Genomic DNA, 22,793 nt, shown 5'->3' with positions numbered 1-22,793 from the left:
GGGTAGGAGCCATTTCTGAGTTTGTTGCAAGATCACAAACAAAAGCAATGCACAGGCTTCAAGGCACAGGCAGGATGCTCTGTACTTCGACCCCCTCCCCCATACCCTAATTAGCTCACTGAGCCAGGCTAGCTAGCATGTCTTGTATTTAATGAAAGGGGACCTGCAATGGTGCTGGTTGTCCTCAGCACCCATCTCAGCCCTGCACACTCAGCCTTGATCAGAGTTCAAGCAGTGAAAGACAGACTCCATTGACCCGGTGACCCTTTCATTTACTGCTTTCCCAATCTCAGGGGAAAAGAATGTGCCAAGAGAGCCTGCCCAGGCAACTCAGGCTGTGCCAGGCTAAGATGAGGCAAGCACTATGGAGTGCCTGAAATGGCTGTATTCAGGTAATTGGAAGCTCCTGTGCTCACTGTGTGCAAATGAGGGGCTCATCTTAAGTGGCTCTGTGGGGAGCAGACCTGTTGGCAGTGTCTGTCCTCCACAGCACAGGGTTCTGTGCACAGGCAGCCACCTGGTAAAGTGTAGTGTGCCTGGGCTGTGTTTGGGGTGTCAGCTGTGGGCCAGCAAAGGTGAGACAATGACAGTTCACCTGGGTAAAGCTTGTGTCACCAGGGAACAGCTGTCTCTGCTGTCCTCCCTCCCCCTTTGGAGCTGGCCAAGTGTTTGTTCTTCTTCCCCCTCTCCCTTGGTGTCTGGCAGCCTCACATTCAGCCAGCTCCATGTGGTTTCCCAGATCTTGGCTCTGTGCCCTCCCATCTCCTTTTTTAGCCAGCATTGGTCTTGATCCGAAGTAATCTTTCTGAACTTAAAGAACTTCTCTCTGTGAGTACCTTGGCTTCCCAGAAATTAATCTTCTTTGTGTACTGTGACAGATGATGGAAACAAATGGGAATGTGTCTGAGTGTTTTTGAGAGATTTTCTCTAAGGTAGGTATGACACACCATGGATGGTTTCTGGAACATTTCCTCAGGATGCATTTCCAGCTGTATCAAACTGAGAAAGCAACTAGACAATCAACCTTCAGCTGCCTGGGATTCCTGACCACGGACACAATGACATCACTTGCTCTTTCTCCTAATACCCTGCTGTTTTCATCATGAGGTACTGTATCATCATCACTTCTGAGTGAATGTAAGGAGAAATGTAAGTCATAGAATTCCCTATGAACACTAGACTCATTCCACTAGCCATGTGTCTCTTTCCTTTGCCAAGTCACAAAAGTATTACCATTTCCTCCCAAACTTTTCAGAGAACCCAAGGGTTTGAGACTATAGACTCTTCCACTGACTGTTCTCCCTTCCCCCATCTCTGTCAACTCATTGTCAGGTGACCTGTGAATGTACTTCTCTAAGTGAATTACCCCACCAGGTACTGTGCTGAGTGTGATGGTCTTGGCACCTGTGCTTGTGTGTCTTACAGTTTCTAACCCCTAAATATGGAAAACCACTGGCCTACTGGAGACAAGGATTACCCAGGGATAGTTAGTGGCTTCCTCATTCTGCACACAAATATCTCCTAGTCAGACATTAAGTGTGGATCATGATGATAACAGAGACAAAGACAGAATGCTAGGAGGACAGCAAATCTGAAAACAATGAACCTGTGACCAATAAGCTATTTAATTGCTGCCATGCATGCAGTGCTGAGAAGCAGTGAACCCTTCCTCAGTCATGGGGCTCCGCAAATGCTCATTAGTCTGCTATTAATCTCATGTGTGCCCTGTCAGTCACAGCCCTGTGAGAGAACGCCGAGCTCAGCAGATGTGAAAGGCTGAACCCGTGCCCGAGCTGAGTCAATGTCCGTAATGGTACTGGGCCTCTGAAAGTGTCTGGAAGAAGGGTCAGGTAAAGAATTTGTAGACAGTGGTTGAATTGTCTTAAAGACTGAAAATCAAGGTGACAGGTTTAGATGTGTGTGTGTGTGTGTGTATGTATGTATATACATAAACATATATGTATTCAAATATGTATGAATATGTGTGTATATGTAATTTCTATGTGGGACCAGTCCATGGAATCCAGGCATCTTGTCTCATGTGAATGTAGCAGAGGCACAAGAAGTCTAAGAAGATCCCAGAGCCCCCTAACTTCCTGCAATGAAGACAACCAGAGACTGACTCTCTACAACCTCAGATCCTGGGCAGGGTCTCAGTAGCCGTTTTCCCTACTTAACTGGTGCTCATGAAATGCACTCACTGGAGGAGAGCAACCAGGATGGAGCTATTGCTCAGGACATGCTGATGCCTTAGGTGCCATAGCTGGAGGTCAAGAAACACAGTCTATAAAGGTCGGCTTCCAATGCAAACAGAAAGCAAGAGCAAAGGTGTAAGACCTTAAGGGAAGGCAGCTTGTGTCTGTATTCTCCAACTGAGGGTTTGTTCTTCTGAGAGCACTGGAGCTAAGGTTTCGTCAGAACCCAGGAATGGAGGGATGCACATCACCTCTCCTGGATCAGAGACCAACATCTGGGCACATGTGGAAGGTGGACCTTTGACAGTGCTTTTCACATTTGTCTCACTAAAGAAAAGTAGAAATTCTTTTTGTTTTTAAACAACAACAACAAGAAGAAGAATGATCAGATTTATGACTGAGAGAAGCCCTATCATGTGCAGCACAGGCAGCAAGGTCTGCTGTGTGGGACAGGTCTGCCTCCTTACCCACCCACCTTCTCTCACTTTTTGGTCACTCTACTCTGTGCTACATACAGTTAATTTGCTCATTTCTCAACATTCGTTTGTGAATGTCACTGCTACTTTTAAGAACAGGGTGTATCCTTTTTTGTTTTTGTTTTTATTTTTACTGTTTTTACTCTTTAATCTTTTTTTTTATAGTCCATTTGTTATCCCCCTTTCTGGTCTAACCTCTGACTCTTCTTCATCCCATTTCTCCCCCTGAATCTCCAAGACAATGTCTCCAACCATCACTAGACCTCTCCATACCCTGGGTCCTCAAGTTTCTTGAGGGCTAATTGTGATTTCTTCACAGGGGCCAGGCAAGGGGATCCTCTGCTGTATATGTGTTGGGGTCTCATATCAGCTGGTGTGTGTTGCCTGGTTTTGGTTCATTGTCTGAGAGATCTTGGGGGTCCTGGTTAGTTGTGACTGTTGGTCTCCCTAAGGGCTCATCCTCCTCTTTAGATTCTTCAGCTCTTACAGAATTCCACCACAGGGTTCCCCAGCTTTTGTCCATTATTTGGGTGTAAACATTTGTATCTGACTACTTCAGCTGCTTGTTGGGCCTCTCACAGAGCAGTTCTTTTAGAGAGGAACAATTCTGCATCAGAGATTTTGGCTGTGTGATGGAAACCTCATCCCTACACTTGATGCCCTGTCTTTCTATTGGAGGTGGGCTCTACAAGTTTCCTCTCTGCACTGCTGGTCATTTCATCTAAGGTCCCTCCTTTTGAATCTTGAGAGTCCCTTACCTCCCAGGTCTCTGGTACTTTCTATAGGGTCCCTCCAACTCCCATCTGCTGAAAATGCCTGTTTCTATTCTTTCTTTGGGTCCTCTTTCCTCTCACCACCAATACCTGATCATGTTGTACTATTCCCTTCCCTGACTTTTCTCCCATTCGGGTCCCTCCCTCCCTCACCCCCTCCATGATTGCTTTCTTCTCCCTACAAAGTCAGATTGAGTCGTCTTCAATTAGGTTTCAGCTTGTTAACACTGTTCATTTCTGAGGATTGTATCCTGGGTACTGTGTAATTTGGGGGGCTAATATTCACTGAGTGAGTACAAAACATGCATGTTATTTTAGGTCTCAGTCACATTACTCATGGTGTTATTTTCTAGTTCTAACCATTTGTCTGCCAAACTCATGATGTCCTCATGGTTTACAGCTGACATTGTGTAAATGAACTACATTTTCTGTATCTAGTCCTCCATTGTGGGACATCTTGGTTGTTTCTAGTTTTGGCTATCACACATATGGCCACTATGACCATCGTGGAACATGTGGTCCTGTGGCATGGTAGGGAATCTTTTGTTGATATACCTAAAAGTGATGTAGCTGGGTCTTCAGGTATCTCTACTTGCAGTTTTCTGAAGTGCCTCCAGATTGCTTTTCAGAGTGATTATACCAGGTTGCAATCCCTGAGCAATGGATGAGTGCTCCTTTTCCCCTGTGTCCATGCCAACATGTGCTATTAGCAGGGTTTTTGATCTTAGCCATTCTGATTGGTGTAAGGTGGAATCTCAGGGTTGTTTTGATTTGCATTTCCGGGATCACTACAGACTTTTCACATTTCTTTATGTACTCCTAGGCCATTTGAGATTCCTCTGTTGTGATTTCTCTGTTAACTTGTATGCCCCATTTTTATATTGGATTATTTGGGGTTTTGGTGGTTAGCTTCTTGAGTTCTTTATACACTTTGGATATTAGCCCTCTATTGGATGTGGCGTTAGTGAAGATATATTTCCCAATCTTTAGATGGCTGCTTTGTCCTATTGGTAGTATCTGTTGCAGTATGTAGGCTTTCCAGTTTTATGAGGTCTAATTAATCATTTCTTGATCTTAGAGCCCCAGGCACTGGAATTCTCTTTAGGAAATCTCCCAACCCCATTCCATTTCTTCAAGACAATTTTCTCCTTTCTCTACTATTGGATTCAGTGTGTTTTTTATGTTGAGGACTTTGATCCACTTGGAAATGAGACTTGTGCAAGGTGAAGAGCATGATCTATGTTCCTTTTTCTACGTACAGACTGCCAGTTAGACCAGTGCCATTCATTGAAGATGCGTTAGTTTTCCAATGTATATTTTTTGTTTCAATGTCAAAGATCAATTGTCCATAAGTGTGTGGTTTTATTGCTTGGTATTTATTTCTATTCTATTGATAAACCTGTGTGTTTTTGTAAGAATACCATGCAGTTTTTAGTATAGCTTAAGGTCAGGATGATAATTACTACGGAAGTTCTTTTAAGAATGTTTTTCCCTATTCTGCTTTTTGTTGTTTTGATTTTCAGAATTACTCTTTCCCAGTTTTTGAATATTTATGTTCAAATTTCGATGGTGATTGTGTTGAATCTGTAGATTGCTTTTAGTAGGATGGCCATTTTCAGGATGTTAATTCTACCAAGCCATGAGCGTAAGATATCACTTCATATTCTGAGTTCTCATTCAATTTATTCTTGAGAGACTTGAAACTCTTGTCATACAGATATTTTATTTTGTGGTTAGAGTTTCCCTGATATATTTTATAATTTGTGACTACATTGAATGGTGGTGTTTCCCTAAGACTCTTTCCAGGACCATTTATCATTGTATAATGGAAGGCTACAGATAAATTTGAGTTTAATTTCCAGCAGCTTTGCTTAAGTTGTTTATCAGGTGTAGAAGTTTCCTGGTAGAATTTTTTGTTTGCTTATGTATACTACCATATCACTGGCATATAGTGATACTCTGACCTCTTTGCAAAGTTGTAACCCCTTGATCTCTTATGTGGTCTTACTGCACTAGCTAGAACTTCCAGGGCTATATTGCATAGTTATGGGGAGAGTGGACATTCATGTCTTATTCCTGAATTTAGTTGTATTGCTTCAGGTATTTCTTTTAATTTGATAGTTTTTTGTGGTTTGCTCTATTTTAGTTTTATTTTAATTTTTTAAAATTCTTTTAATTAGATATATTTTGTTGGCAATTCACCATGCCTTCTTTTTTTAATTGTGATTTTTCTGATTTATTTTTATTTACATTTAAAATGATTTCCCCTTTTTAGACCCCCACTCCCCGAAAGTCCCATCAGCCCCCTTCCCTCCCCCTGTTTTCCCAACCAACCCTTCCCATCTATTTTAGTTTTATATTATTTATGTATGGGCATTGAATTAGTGGTCTCTCCAATACTTTTTAACATGAAGGGGTATTGTGTTTTGTCAAATGATTTTTCAGCATGTAATGAGAATGCCAAGTTATTTTTCTTTCAGTTTGTTTATCTAGTGGGTTACATTAATGGATTTTCATATATTGAAACAATTGAACATCCCTGGGATGAAGTCTAATTTATCATGGTGAATGATGGTTTCTATATGTTGTTGACTTCAGTTTGTGTGAATTTTATTGAGTATATATGCATCTATGTAAGTGAAATTGATATGAAGTTCTCTTTCTTTGTTGGGTCTTTACTGTGTGGTTTAGGTATCAGAGTAATTGTGGGTTCCTAGAATGAATTAGGTAGTGTTCCTTCCATTTCTATTTTATGGAATAGTTTGTAGAGTTTTGGTATTAACTCTTCTTTGAAGGTCTGGTAGAATTCTGCACTGAAGTCATCTGGCCCTGGCCTGTTTTTGGTTGGGAGGTTTTTAAGGAATTCTTATATTTTCTTAGGGGACGTGGGCCTGTTTAAATAGTTTACCTGCTCTTAACTTTGGTATGTTTTATCTGTCTAGAAATTCATCCATTTCCACTTGATTTCCCTCTTTTATTGAGCATAGCCTTTTGTAGTAGAATCTGATGATTTTTCTGTTTCCCTTGTTATGTCTACCTTTTCCATACTTATTATGTTATTTAGGATACTGTATCTGGCACTTTAGTTTGGTTAGGGATTTATCTATCTTGTTGATTTCCTTAAAGAACCAGGTTTTGTTGGTTCTTTGTATCATTCTCTTTGTATCTATTTAGTTTCTCTTTGTTTCTATTTTGTTGATTTTAGCCTTGAGTTTGACAATTTCCTGCCATCTCCTCCTCTTGGGTGTGTTAGCTTTTTGTTCCAGAGCTCTCGGGTGTACTGTTATTTTGCTAGTGTAGGATAACTCCACTTCTTTACCAGGGTGTTTAGTGCTAAGAATTTTCCTCTTAGCACTGCTTTCATTGAGTCCCACAATTTTGGGTATGCTGTTGCTTCATTTTCATTGAATGCCAGAACACTTTATTCTCTCTCTCTCTCTCTCTCTCTCTCTCTCTCTCTCTCTCTCTCTCTCTCTCCCTCCCTCCCTCCCTCCCTCCCTCCCTCCCTCCCTCCCTCCCTCCCTCCCTCCCTTCCTTCCTTCCTTCCTTCCTTCCTTCCTTCCTTCCTTCCTTCCTTCCTTCCTTCCCTCCTTCCCAAACCAAGTTATCATTTAGTAGAGTTTTTCACTTCCCATGGCTATGTGGGTTTTCTGTTATTGTTGTTGTTTTTGAAATCTAGCCATAGTCTGTCATCAACAGCCATCCTCCCTGTACATAGAGATTTTTCTCCAACAGCCTTCCTATTGAATAATGTGCCTCTCTCTCCATCTGCCTTCCTCCCTGTATGTAGCCACACTCATGAAACAAGCTGGTTAGTTCGAAAGATCAAGAACAGATAACATATGTGACCAGAGGTTGTACAGTTGCATGGAATGTGTATCAGCCACATGTGCAGGGAATCGGTGTCAATCCACCCGTGAAGAAAGATTGCTCACGTGGGAGGGAAAGCCCACATGAAATAGGGCTTTTGTCCTGAGCCTACTACAGGACAATGACCTGGTCTCACATTATGGCTGCTCAATCTACACTGCACCTCAGACTCCTGTCATAATACCAAGGACACTGGTCCTGGAAAGGCTCAGTGCAGCAGTGTAGGGGAATACCAGGACAGGGAAGCAGGAAGGACTTGATTGGGGAACAGAGGGAGGGAACGGGGCTTATGGGACTTTTGGGGAGGTAGATACAGGAAAGGGGAAATCATTTGAAATGTAAATAAAGAGTATAACAAAAATATTATGTATTCTGTGAGTCTACTTTGTGAGTCTTCAACATACATGGAGGCCTGGGAGCAAGAATAAATTAAAATGAAATTAAATTCAACTCAAATTTCTCACCTGAAAAAAAAATCACATCTAATAAGACCTCAAAGTTCTTAAGACAGGAAGATATGATCCCCAATTCTTATTATCTATGGAAAAACTAGCTGGGATAGGACAATCCACTTACTGTGTACTGCATTTTCTCAGCTATAAGTTCAGCAGCCTGATCTGCAGAATATGAGCTTTCTTTTAGACTCAGGGTACTCCAATCTCCAGCTATCTCAGGTAGTAAAACAGACAATCCACAATAATCTGGCTGGGATGACCTATATCAAAGTTGGGGCATGGCATCTAAAATAACGATCAAGGAATAAAACAAAGGCAGATAATGCTGCCATCTCCAGCCCTCCTACCCACCATCACTTCTGCATCTGCTGCCACCCCAGTGTGTCTCCCTGGATGAATTTAGATATCAGTCTTTTTATTGAGTAAAAGGATGACCTTTGTTAAGTCACTCCACATGTGACAGCCTTGAATTTACATATCTGTGCACTGGAGTTAATTGGCCCATTCCTGGAAATATACAAAAAATACAGTGCTTAACTCCTGTGAACCCTCAGTTATCCAGGTTCCACAGGTGGCATGCCCCATCATTTAAACATTGCAAACCCGTCACCCTGAATCCATCCAACCACTCATTCTGAAGTCATCCCTCCCAGGCACAAGCACCTGGAGCTAGAAAGGCTCTAAAATTCCATTCCCCCTGCTCCTTTTAAACTCTATGACGGGAAAACAAAAGGACTAAGGCTCAGAAAAAAATTAGTGCCAGCTCTAGGATATGCCAATTCTGCATCATCAAACCTAGTCTAGAGTCAGAGTGGCAGATACCAAGGGCTACAATAGAGACAGAGAGAACACTTTGAAGGCTCCACTCTCCTTAAAGAAAATTGGAACCCCTCTTCTTTATGAAGTAATTCTGAGGAGTTTCTGAGCTTTTTACTTCTGCATAGCATGGGGGTGTACCATGGAGATTGTGCCATAGTGTGTGTATAAGATGCAAGTATGAGATATGAGAATGTTGTGAAGGTCTGATGTGGTGAAGGTCAGCGTTTTCAGCAAGCAGCAGTTCCCAGATGCTCCCCACATGTATGCCTTCCTCTGTCCTTTTTAGTTTACCCAGGGAATTAGACATGCATGCACTGGAAACCATTTAGGAAAGGTATGTCATTACACATAGACAAGAAATCCATCCAAACTGTGCTGTCTACAGTGTTATAGAAATCGAGGCATTTTCTATCCTCTGACATTCCAGTATGAGAGAGTGCTCAAGACTCAGTCATTGACCTGAGGGTTCTTGGTAAACAAGATAAACTCTCAGAGTGCATTCAGTGATTTCAGTAGAAATTTTGCTCCATAGTGTGATGGGTTGGGACACTAAGGTGGGAGTGCAGACAGTACAAGGATGGGTCAGCTATAAAGCTGGATCCTTAGGACATCAGCTCCCATGCTGGCTTGATTCCCAAATCAAAGCCTTTACCTTTAGGGAGCTTTTGACAGAAAGCTACACCAAGGACAAGTCTGAGCCCAGGTCCTTGTGATTGCAGTGCCTGCCAGAACCTGCTAGAACCTGCCAGAACCTGCCAGGATCTGCCAGAACCACGTGCACTTTAACAAACCAGCCCAGAAAGGGAGACCTCCCTTCCCGAGAGCACACTGCAGGCCAGTGGCAGCCACTGGTCACAGCTGGTCCCTGTCCCGCAGCCTATTGCTGTTCCATTCCTCTACCCAGAAGCTTAAACCAGGCCATTTGAACTCCTTAGAAGTAATATGTCTGAGAAGGAAAAGAGCTTGCCTAGATTTATGAAAATATTTTTTCAATGTCTGAAAAAGATGAGAAACAATTAAAGAAGTATATTGAGTTAAATCAATCCTTGAATTATAGCTTGAAGGAAGAACTGAAGAAAAATGAGAAACATACAAAACAGCTGAGCAGGTAAGATTTTTAATATTCCAACAATTCACACATTTATTAAGTAAGTAGTAACATTCTCAAAATCTTTAGGAAATTTAATTTCTTATCTGTATTTCCATAACTAAATTATTCTACACAAAGTCTAAACTAATTTTTGAACTCTATTTCTGGGCACACTTGGCTCAGTTTCTTTTGCTATTGTCACTTGTCTCTGCTTTCAGTGTACTAATGTCTTAATGGCGATTGGTGTGATTTTTTAACAGATTTTTCTTCTTAGAAACATATTCAGTTATACTAAGAAATATATAAAGCTATCCACGACTTCCCCCCTCTAGCTCCTCCTGTATACCTCCAACATTTCCTATTCACGACCTCAAGATAAAAATAAAGACCCTTTAAGTTCCGGTAGTACTGCCTGTTTAGGAATATGTGCATAGATTTGGGATTATTCAGTCAAGCATACCAATTCCTTATATTTTATTTTACAGTATTTTGTCTTAATTAATCATTTTGTTTACATTTCAAATGATATCCTCCTTCCTGATTATGCTTCCACAAACTCAAGCCCCATTCTCCCTCTGCCCTCCTATTTGCCTCTCTGAGGGTGCTCCTCAAGCCACTCACCCAATCCCTCCTCACCTAACTAGCAATCCTCCACAGACCAATGGCCTTGCCTCCCATTTGATGTCAGATAAGGTCGTTCTCTGCTACATATGTATCTAGAACCATGGATCCCTTGATGTATGCTTCTTGGTTGATGGTTTAGTCACTGAGAGATGTGGGTGGTCAGTAAGTTGATATTTTTCTTTAGATGGGATTGCAATCCCACTCAGTTCCTTCAATCCTTCCCCTAGCAATTTCATTGGGCTCCTTGGTCTCAGTTGATAGAAGGTGTGATTATCTGCATATGTTTTGGTCAACTGTTGCTAGAAACTCTCAGGGAACAGCTCTACCAGGCTCCTGTCAGTAAGTGATTCTTGGCATCAGTAATAGTGTTGGGGCTTGCTGTCTGAAGATGGGAGTGATCCCTAGGTAAGCAGTGTATGAATATCCTTCAGTCTCTGTTCCATTTGTTTATCCCTGTCTTGACTTTGAACAGGAACATTTCTGCCTTAACAATTTCGAGATGGTTGGTTGGTCCCATCAATCAGCTGGGGGCCATGCCTATCTACCAGAGGTGTTCTCTACAGATTCTATGGCCCAATAGTTGGCTAGGAAGCAGATATGTAGAGGTTGGGTTTGATACTCTATATTATCACCACTGTTTACAACACTTTCTGTGGAAACACCATGGAAGAGATCGAGAAAATATTGCCGTGGGGACCTTTGACATTCCAAATTACATCTCTGGGCAACTTGGAAATATAATTCATCAGATCCTCACAGTTTCCCCAGAGAACAAGCCCTCCATTGAGGACATTGAGAGACATTCATGGGTCAAGAAACATGAAATAAATATCCCCACTATGAATGACCCAGTTTCCAACATTATGGACATGCTCTGTGGCATGGAGTTTAATAGCAATGAGATGTTGGAATCCTGGCAAATGAACAAGTATAATGAAAAATGGTTACATATTTTATTTTAAAACAAGAAGTACACAAAGTGTGTGTACATGCATCTACCAGTTCAGCCAAGCATGTGGATTCCTTCCCTATTCCACCCCTATCACCCGCATATCCCATTATCTCTGGTCTTCTCCGAAAGAGAAAGTTCAGAGAGACCAGCTTTGGCCGTTTTCACATACAGTCCCCAGGAGAGAAGGGGTCTGTTCCACTGACACTCCCAAGATTCAAGATGGCCAGACGTGCCACCATGTCTCCAATTGCTCTACATTGTCCCAAGAAGAAGAGCAGTGCTTCTAGCTGTGCTTTCTCTTCTGGAGCTGTGGCTGCACCATGTGTGAGGCTTGCTGTCAAGACTGTTGCTTCAGGAGGTCTCTGAATTAAAAAAAAACCACCATATATCTTCCCAAAAAAGGTGGATCCTCGAAAGAAAGCAGGATGCAGAACCCAATGAATGTGTAAACAAGTATAGGATTGTGCATCAAAACCTCTACCCTGTTCAATACACCATGCTATCCCCATTGTTCTAGCCTCTTCTAGGTTCTAGTAACATCATAGTGGGTCTATCTAGTTACAGAATATGCTCCAGGAGGGAACACGTTCAACCTGATAATGGAGGATGGCCTGCTTCAGGAGCAAGAGGCAATGGAAATATTTGGACAGATAGTGTAAAATACTGCAAAATACTGCAACAGCCTTAACATTGTCCATCAAGTCATAAAACTCCAGAATATCCTCAGAAATGCACAGGGTATTGTGAAGTTGACAGACCTGGCCTGGCCATCTAGTGCTGTCAAGGGCCCTTACTGAACATGCAGTGCGGGACCAGGGGCTTTTCTGCACCAGGGCTCATACCAGGACATCCATGTTATTTCTAGGAGGCAGAGTGTGGAGTTTGGGCTTGCTACTCATTATCACCACTGGGTACGACCTCTTCAGAGGAAGCACCGTGAAAGAGATTGAGAAAAAGATTGCCATGGGGTCCTTTGACATTCTAAATTACATCTCTGGGCAACTTGGAAACATCATTCACCAGATCCTCACTGTTTCCTCAGAGAAGAGGTTCTCCATGAGGACATGGAGAGATAGTTATGGGTCATGAAATGTGAACTAAATATCACCACTGTGACTGACCCAGTTCCCAATATTATTAACATGCTTTATGGCATGGAGTTTAATAGCAATGAGATCTTAGAATCCCTGCACATGAATAAATATGACAAAAATGGGCACATATTTGATTTTGTACGAGGAAGTACACAAAGTGATTGAACAGGCATCTACCAGTTCAACCAAGCGTGTGCATCTGTGTTTTATGCCACGCCATCAACATCACATCCACTTATCTCTATTCTTCCAACAGAGAAGGGCCACCCAGTCAAACTTTGGCCTCTTCCAATTCCTGCCCTCAGGAGAGTGAGGGCCTATTCCTCTGACACTCTCAGGACACCAGGTATGAAAAAGTGTTTTCATGCCTCTCACTGATCTAAATTATCACAAGAAGAGCAGTGATTCCAGCTGTTCCCTCCATTCCAGATCTGGGGCTGCCCCATGTGTCTGCACAAGTTTATGTCCACAGGAAACACCACGGCCTCCTCAGCAAGATATTGACATGGAAACAAAATCTCCCCTCTAAAGATTGGGTATTTCAAACGGTTTCACTGGAGAGTCAGGGCTTGCCTGTCAAGAGTGTTGCTTCACAAAGTCTCTAAAGACAATAACCCACAATTTATATTCCACAAAAGTGGGTCCTCTAAAAGAGGAAGGAGTCAGAACCCAAATGAAAAGGGTACATATGGGACGGTACATCACAATATAGACCTCGTTCCCAAATTAGACCATCCTAAAATCATTAGCCTCTTCCAGGTTATAGTAATACCAAACCTAGTCTGTCCAGCTGGAATATGATCCAGGAGGTAACATGTTTAACCAGGTAAGGGCAGATGGCCTGCTGCAGGAGCAAGAGGCGAAGAAAACTTTCAGACAGAGGGTGGCAGTCATTACTGCCACAACATTATCATTGTTCATGGAGACCTTAAACATCAAAACATTTTTCAAGCTGCAGAGAGAAACATGAAGCTAATAGAGGATGGTTTTCAAGCTGAAGATCAAAAGTTCTTAAGAAATCATAATCACATTCAAATACTGCCCCAAGAGAAAGCCCAAATCAACTGTCTGCACAGGGCCAAGTGACTTTGTTTTTGTCATAATGCGTAGAGCAGTACCTTGTGAACCTGAGCCCTTCAGTACCAAAAAACCTGTCCTGAGGGAGTCATACAATGGTCACGTTGAGTGGCGTCTGGGCAGGATGCTTTCTCATATAAGAACACAGGGCACCCCCTTCGTATGCAGAACACACCAGGTTAGTGCAGAACAACATCCTAACAGGGATCCATGAAGTTCCACGTCCTATCTCTGGTCAGCTGAAATCCCTCATGGACAAACTTTTGGGAGCTGCTCCAGAGAAGGCACCTAATAGAAGGTATTCAGAAACACAATAGGAATGAGCAAAAGTCTAAGACAATTCAAGTGAGCCTAATCAGGCCACACCATCTTAGCTTTCCACGTTCTGTGACTTTTGTATGACAAACATATCATCTATGCATCTGCCCAGAAAATAGGGTATAAGGAAATAATGGGGACATACTTAATATTAAAAGATCATGTCATAAACTTGGACTTGGTTAAAAGACCTTCACAAAGATGTGGATTCTGGCCATATAATTTTCTATGCCCCACAATTTCTTCTCCTTCTGTTTTCCCAATTAACTAAGAAGCATTTATTTTGTTCATGTCTGTTCAGGCCCCAGAATTCAGAACAGCACCTGGCTGTAAACATATCATGGTAAAAAGTGTCTCCATGCTTTTCATTTTCTTCTAATGTCCCATAAATGAGGGCCGCAGGTAGACTGGAGCCATACAGCACTTTTCTGTGTCTGTCCCTGTGTGAGCTTCAGTGAAGTCTCAGGAGCAGTGACCTTGCCATTTGGGAAATAACCTATTTGCATACTGTTTGCAAAGTGAGAGGAGCCATAGAAGAGGCAGGGGAGAAAATGAAGGAATATCTTTCAGGGTTATTTTATAACCTGCAGTGTGAAAGAGTTCAATCCTTGAGTGTTCTCAGATTGAAATAGTAAGGCAGTCTTCCCACAGCCATTTGCGCCAGGGTATAGGGAAACTCCACAGCCTTCTGTGCATAGTCCCCCCCCCCCAGGAGACAGAGAGAGAGACAGAGAGAGAGAGAGAGAGAGAGAGAGAGAGAGAGAGAGAGAGAGAGAGAGAGAGAGAGAGAGAGATTCCAGAAGTGCTTTCGCTTTTGACCTCAGAGGAGTAAGGACAAGGGAGAAACAAACTCCAGTCAGAGCCAACAATACCAACTAACACCAGAGGTAAACAGATGGTGAAAGGCAAGCAGAAGAACCCTATCGACAGAAACCAAGGCCACATGGGAACATCAGAACCCAATTCTCTCACTACAGCAAGTCCCAAATACCCCAACACACCTGAAAAGCAGAGTTGGATTTAAAGTCATATCTCATGATGCTGATAGAAGGCTTCAAGAAAGACTTAAACAAACTCCCTTAAAGAAATACAGGAAAACATCAGTCAACAGATAAAAGTCCTTAAAGAGAAAACACAAAAATCTCTTAAAGAAATACAGGAGATCATGGGTCATCAGGCAGGAGCCCTTAAAGAAAAAAAACATGAAATGATAAGGCTCTCACACCTGGGAGTAGCATTTAGAGATAGGCCTCCTGTAGGGGGAGGCAGGAACAGATTTTGCCCCTAAGATAGGAATTTACTATGCACTGAAATGCAGATAAAAATAAGTCCCTGTCACATGAGGATCCAGAGAATGGCACCTCTGTAACCCAGGGAGGACAGTCACTGGGAATCCACTCATGTGTCACCTGATGAGTACTAATGGCAAATGCATTTTCCTCTGGTCTCTGAAGGACACATTAAGGAAAAAAGCTTGCACAATGACCATCCCCACTCAGAAGCATCCCTAAAGAGATAAGAACATGCTTGAGTGTATGAATCTAGCCCACCATAGACAATCTGAATTCTACTCTGCACAAAAGGCAGACTCAAGAGAGAGAAAGTATAGAGTATCTTTGAAATGGCAATATTCCCAGGCTTACATCCTAGGCATATCATACACTTGTCATAAGAGATTGACATAACATTTCAAAGCATGTAAATCCTATCATAGAATATGAGTGTCCCCCTAAATGCAGTTGACAATGTCACGGCAATAGATATTTGTCTGGAGAAGACCTGCAGTGTCAGCTATGTAAAGAAGCATTAGGAAGATACAATGGTTTTAGTAATAATTGATTCAGGTGATTAAGAGGAGCAGCAGGCTGCACAGTGCGCAGACCCAGCAGCCTCATTCTTTTTTTTTTTTTTTTTTTTTTTTTTTTTGGCGTGAACTCTGTCAATCCACTGATTAGAACCTGCACTCCTTACTATGTATGTTGCTCCTCAAACTTCTTGCTTGGCCGCCCTTGGAAGCTGCAGGACACATTACAATGAGCTCCTTATGGAGAAATTTTATTTTAATTTAAAAACCAGAGTGTCTCTGTCCATACGTAATCACAGAGGGCAAAGAGCCCAGCTCATCCCCAAACTTGCATTGACTCCATGTCATCCCTCCCTCTCACTTGTCACCCAAGTGCTAGGAGACAGCTTTTCAGTGCAGGGCTCCTCCCCTTATATTCAGCCTGTAACTCATCTTTCTTCCTGAAGTCCCTATATAATCCTCCATGTGGCCTCAGCCTGTGCATAGGTCAAAAGTTTTCTCCAGGAACTGATCTCACTACTCATATGCTAATGGTCTCGTTGTAGTGGAAACTTTCATCACAGTATCTTCCTACTTGTAGACAAGAAGGTCCTATCTTTCTGCCCTTGCTGGACAGCTAGAGGCTTCTCATGTCTAGAGAGGGTAATCAGCAAGACAAGCCTGGGCTGCTTTGCTGAGGCCTGCCTGGTACTCTCTAATGGAGCCATCTTTATCACTCTTTACCTCTTATTTTGAGACATGACCTCACTCTGTTCTGAAGACTGGTCGTGAACTTACTCTGTACTTCAAGCTAGTATTGAACAAGCCATCCTCCTTCCTTGGCCTCCTGAGTAGCTGGAATGGCAGACCTATGCCAGGAGGCCTGGCTGAACATTAATTGTGAAACAGGAGCCCTAATGCCCACTGTTCAGAGTAGGGCATGCATGAGAAGAGTCACTAAGCGTTGAGTGTATTATATAAGCTCAGGAAAACATATCACTACTATTGGCAAGAAAGAATTCTGAGTGCACTGGGTTCAGTGTTTTTTAATACTGTTGAAACAGATATCCACATACCCTATAAAGTATTTATATGGATAATTTGAAGTCTATCACTATACACTACACATTTAGGATGCTCTTCAGAGGAATCATATTTAAAAGAGAACAAGTTGAGGAAACTCTTGTATAAAAAAAATTCCTATTGGTTTGATAAGTAGGACAGGGTTAAGGATCTAGAAATAGGATTTTGCCGTTTAGGAATTATTACCCAATAAAGGAGCTCACTAGTGGTATAATGCCTGATGCAAGTACTCAGTTGTTTAAGTATAATGTTTCTCTGATTTCCCTGAGAACAAAGCTGGAACAGAAGGCTTAATCTATCATTCTTTCACACACACACATATATATATATGTATGTGTGTGTATGTATATGTATGTATATACATATATGTGTGTTTGTATATATACATCTTTGTATATATACATGAGTGTATATGTGTGTGTATATATATATACACATACATATATATATCACCATCCCTAACATATCCCTCCTTTCCTTAGTGTAAACTAATGGCAGGGCTCAGCACACTGCTGTTGGCATTCCAATAAAATCATACTTGTCTCCTGCTTCCCTCCAACATAAAGCACATGTTCCAATAGTACTACACAGCAGTACCTAGTAGAGGGGTGGCAAGAGTGGGAGGAGGAAGAAGAAGAGTTGTTCTTCACATGAAAGAGAGCACTTTGCAGGGCTGTAGCCTCTCTATGCCACCTGGGATGGGCATGGCTCCGCATGCCCTCAATGAATTATTTAACACCCACCTACTTCTGAGCATTGTACAACTTGGAGGGACCCTTAGAACTAGGAGGTGAGCCCAAGGATCTGGAATGGGCAGTGGGTCTGGGCAGTGAAGGAAAGCTTCTGGGAAGGGGAAGCAACAGATGTTGGCGGGTGTCCGGGACCAGCTCTGGCCAGTGGCTGCCACTCACCTGCAGTGTGATCTCAGGAAGGCCGAGCTCCCTTTCTGGGCCTGTTTGCCAAAGTGCACATGGTTCTGGCAAGTGCTGGCAGGCACTGTGCTCAGGACGCTCTGGGACCCGACTTGTTCTTGGGGTACCTTTCTCTCAAATGCCCCCTAAAGATAAAGGCCTGGCTTTGGGAATCAAGCCAGGATAGGAGCTGATGTGCTAAGGACCCAGCTGTAACGTTGGCCCTTCTGTGTATTTTCTGTACGCCCTTCTTAGTGCTCCACCTCAGTAGACTACAGAGCAAAATTTCTCCAGAAATCGCTGCCGGCTCTCAGAGTATATCTTGTTTGCCAGGAACCCTCAGGTCACTGACCCCTGAGTTACTAATGTGCCTGCAAGAATCTGGAGCACTGTCCAGCTGCTCAGGCACGATGGTTATAGGCAAGAGCATGCCACAGTTACTTCTATAGTGTGGATAGCACGGTTGTGATGCTTCGCTTTTCTTTTCTTTTCTTTTCTTTTCTTCTCTTTTCTTTTCTTTCTTTCTTTCCTTTTAAATAATTAATTTATCTTTTACACTCCATATTTTATCCTCCCACCCTCTGACTGCTACACATCCCATACCTCCTCTCCACCCCATTGTCTCCTCCTGGATGTCCCCAATCCCGACTTCACCTGACCTCTAAACTCCCTAGGTCCTCACGTCTCTTAAGGGTGAGGTGCATCATCTCTGAATGCACACAGTCCGTCCTTTACTGTATGGTACTGGCCTCAGACACTTGAGGTAGATGGATCAGGAAGAGTGGGTGGCACCAATACTGGACCGGCCATGCTTCTCAGGCTTGTAGGTGATGACGAAATCTCCCAGGTAGTAGCTGATCATCTCTGGTTTGATCTCCACCTGGTTGAAGGTCTTGCCACTGTACACATCTACCATGCTGCTGACTGTCTCAGTCAGAATGATCATGTCCTGTAGGGAAAAAACAGCTGGCCTGAGCTGTAAGGAAAGTGGGCACCCATGTATCTGCTGAGGGGAGCTGCCCAGCTATCGGGGAGGAAGGAGCTCCTTGCCCAGAAATCAGTGCTACTCTGACATGGGCCTCCCATACCTGTTGAGAGAGCCTGGCTGGGAAGAGTCTTGGTCCTTTCTCGTGGCTGGAGACGCTGAGGCCTGTTTCACTGCTCCTACACAGCTGGTTTTGATAAGAAGAGACAGCTCATAGTTTTAAAACTTGATTATAGAAAAGTAGGAAGAGAAAAGAGACAGAGAAGTAGAGAGAGACTGAAGAGATAGAGAGATGAGAGCTCGCCATGACCACATGGAAAGAGGGGAGAAAAAGGGTAGAGGAGGGAACAGGGGAATAAGAGCTTAAGGACAAGAGAGAAAAGCAAGAGACCTAGGAGGGGCCTGACAGCCCCCTTCATAGTGTTGGCTGGGTTATCTGGCAACTGTGGGGTGGGCAAACTTGGCTGTAGCCTGGTGACTGTGGGGGTGGAGTCCAGCCAGTTCCTGTTCCTACCTGTGCTGAAAGGCTTTCAGTGCACGAGTGTCCGACTCAGTGGGTAAACTAAAAGGAGCAGAGGTGGGCATACACGCGGGGAGCATCTGGGAACTGTGGCTTGATGACAGCTCTGACTTTCACCTCATCAGAACTTCATGGTGTTCTTGTACCTCATACTAGCATCTCATACACATGATGACAGAATCGCCACGGTAAACTTCCCACCCCTTAGCAGCAGTCAAAAGCTAAGCTAATCCTCAGAATTTGGTCACAGAGGAGATGCATTCAAAATTTCTTTAAATAGAGTGGAGCCTACAAAGGGTCCTCTCTGTGTCTTGTGTAGCCCTTGGTGGCTGACACCCTGCCTCCAGGCCAGGCTTTGTTGAAGAAGAACTGGCACTTCCTTGAGTTGTCACCATTTTTTCTAAGCCTCGGTCAATTTTTAAAGACTTTCTAGCACTGGGTGCTTGTGTCTTAGAGAGGAATGAGCTTCAGAATGAGTTGGGTGGGTTGAGGTTGATGGGTACCTAATGGTTAAATGAAGAGGCATGTGACTTATGTTCCCTAGATGACAGGGGCTTCACAGTAGGTATATACTGTATTTTTTGTGCATTCCCAGGATGGACAGATTAATTCCACTGCACAGATGTGTAAAGTCAAGGCTGTCATAGTGGAATGGCTTATGAAAGGTCATCCATTTAGTGAATAATAAGGCTGATATCTAAACCCATCCTGGAAGACACACCAGGGTGGAGGCAGTTTCAGGGTAACTGGCAAGGATCAGGGCTGTGGATTTCACCCTTTTAGGCCTTTGTTTCATTCCTTGTTCTTTGTTCTAGAAGCCATGCCCCAAGTTTGTTATACATCAGCCCAGCCAGACTGTTGTGGGTTGTCTCTTTTACTGCCCGAGATGGCTGCAGGAGATCGGATTGACCTAAGTCTGAACAAAGCTTCATATTCTATAGATCAGGCCCTCAACTCACAGCTGAGAGATCACAGTACAGAGTACTTGGATTGTCCCATGCCTGCTACTCATTCCATAGATGGGCGAAATGGTGACCATGTCTTCCTGTATTAGGTGCTTCCATTTGTATTGTCCTTATAAGATGAGGTGGGGTTTTCTTCAGTTGAGAAGTTGGACATGAACTTAATTTAATTATTCATGTTTCTGGGCCTCTTCTAGTTAGAAGAATAGAAAGACTCACAGACTAGATAATCTGTACTTAGCATTGTGACAGGTGTCTGAGTGATTCAGTGTGGAGTGTGCAGTTATAATGTGAGGCTGGGTTATTGTCCTGTAGTAAGCATAGGACACAAGCCCTATTTCATATTGGCTTTGCCTCACAGGTGAGCAGTCTTTCCTCATGGGTGGATTGAGACCCACCCATTTTCTGCACATGTGGCTGGCATATATCCATGCATCTACACCAGCTCCCATCACATAGGCTTTCTCCTCTTGGTCTTTCCAACTAAGCTGCTTATTTCAAGACTGTGGCTTCCAAAATGTTGAGCAAAATAAGTTTCTGGTACTGTATAATGAGCAATCAAGTCTCAATACCATGAATGATATCTAAAATTAATAGCCAGACCTAAAACACATACAATACCTTGAATGACATCTGAGATTTATAGCCAGACCTAAAACACATAAAGTCAACTCCAAAAAGGCTGACACATGACTCTTTGTCCAGTCCATGTGTTTAAAGAAAGTATCATTCAAATGTGCAAAAGGTTATCACAGGAAAGAAAGAGTCATTACTCTACAGGACTGGAGGATGTAGCTCATAGGAATAAGTGGAAGAAGAGAAGATAGCCTGGATAGAGAGAGGAAGACAGACCTGTCCAGCAGAGTAGTGTCCACCTTACTTGCTCTTGCTCAAAGTAGGCAGAAATCCTGGCAATAAACAGAAGCCTATATTCTTCAAGCTTCCATTTAGATCTCCAATTTCTTCATTTTTCTTCAGTAAGAATAGACAAGGGTAGAGCAGCAACCTTCATCTTTTTAAGGTCACAACGGCATAGTATGAAGAGCTGTATGCCCAAAATACCTTTGAAAAAAGTTCAGTCACCAAAAACATTCATTATATGTGGCTTGTGAGTATGTATCCTTCAACAGCAATGCCTGTGCTGATCAGTGTTCAAGATACTGGCCCCACCTAAAAGATGTAGAAATTGAAAGTCTGCATGGGTGTGCATGGGGCTGCATACTGTTTTGTCTTCAAGGTAACTAACAGGTTATGAGCTGGTTTGGCTGGGAGTGGGGAGTTCCCAGGCATCCCTGCATACAGAGTTTATGTCATTCTCTTTCTATTAACAGCCCCAATACTTGCATGATGCTGAAAGTGTTTTTTACAATATTGACAATCAAATGACAGCACCTGGGGGAAAACCCCAGCCAAGGACCTGTTACAGAACAGATGCTAAATAAATATTTGTGGTGATCCGCGTCTTACTCTTGTCAGCCTTGACTCTGACAGTCTTTGGGAAAGTTGAGAGGAGAACCAGGCCATCTTAGAGTTGGTGCATCCTGTTGACTCCTCTGACATTTATTCTCTTGAATAAACGTTGCTTCCAGAATCCCAAGTGGATAAAGAATGGGGCTGAAGCCTACAAACACCTGAGTGGAAGATACACCAGGTGTTACCTCCCTTTGGGGTGTGACAGTGAGTTTGTTACAGACACTCTGTGTATTTAGTTTCCTTCACTTGTAGGACTCACTGGGTTGTCACTGAAAAGACCCACTGAACCTGTAGGATGCCCAGAACCAGCTGCTAATCCTCCTTTGAAAACTACTACAGAGACATTTCATTTTCTCGTGGTGGTAGTGCTTCTGGGCAGCTTTCTCTTGGCTGAGGTTCACATAGCCTTACTCTAAGAAAATATGAGTGTCCTGCCCTAGGTATCTCCAAATCCTGTTCCTGCTCATGCAAGCTACAAATAAGATGCCAGATTGAGTACAGTTTTAAAGTACCAAGATCCGAATTATTTTTTCTATATATTGGGTTTGCTTATTTTAAAGGACTGAAATATAAATATATTTATAAATATAAATATAAAAAACTGAAATATAACATCAGCTTCAGAGCACTAGAAATGTCATGGCTGGAGAGTCATCTCTTAGGTTTATTCATTTATCCATTCAACAAATATTGAGGCATTCTTACCTGTGTTTAGTGGCATTCTGTCTGTCTTAGAGCCAAAATTCAATTTCATTTGAAGCTCAGGAGTAGGTGGAAATATCTGGGAGAACCTGGAAACAGGAAATGAGTCTCAGATCGATCAGGTAGAGTGGCCATTGAGGGAGAGATAGGGAAGATGCCATTAAAGGGTCCCTGGAGCCAGGTTTGTTATGGATTTGTGCACTGAGGAAGGGAGATTGGATTCTATCCCAAGTTAGAGTTTTTACTCCAGGAGGCTACATGGGTAGACTGACTAACTTGCTTTCTATTATTTATTTAGGATCTCTGTGTATACTCTAGGCTAGCATCAAAATCACAGTTCTCCTGCCTCATCTGCTGAATTGCTGGGATTACTGGGATGTGCTTTCATGCCTGGATGACTCTCTGTCTCTGAGTCTGTCTGTCTCTGTCACTGTGTTCATGTATGTGTGTGCTGTGTGTGTGTTAGGATATACACTAAGGCTAAATATTTGAGCAGAAGTGTCAAACTATTTCCCCAGAGCAGCTGTGCTGGATTTCATTCTGTTAGCAATGCCTGAGCATTCTTCAAGTAATCTCTCTCCTTGCCTGGACCTGGTAAGGACCATGTTAATTATTTTGCCCATTCCATCAG

The 22,793-nt window shown here is 42.8% G+C and overlaps 1 pseudogene; it reads right to left on the bottom strand.

Moving 5' to 3' along the window:
- Nucleotides 1–22,793, bottom strand: part of LOC127670552 (nucleolar RNA helicase 2-like) — a 55,842-nt pseudogene that overhangs the window by 6,067 nt on the left and 26,982 nt on the right.

The sequence above is a fragment of the Apodemus sylvaticus genome, chromosome 20, assembly GCF_947179515.1.
Source record: "Apodemus sylvaticus chromosome 20, mApoSyl1.1, whole genome shotgun sequence".
Taxonomy (NCBI): domain Eukaryota; kingdom Metazoa; phylum Chordata; class Mammalia; order Rodentia; family Muridae; genus Apodemus; species Apodemus sylvaticus.
This window is presented reverse-complemented; position numbering and strand designations above follow the sequence as displayed.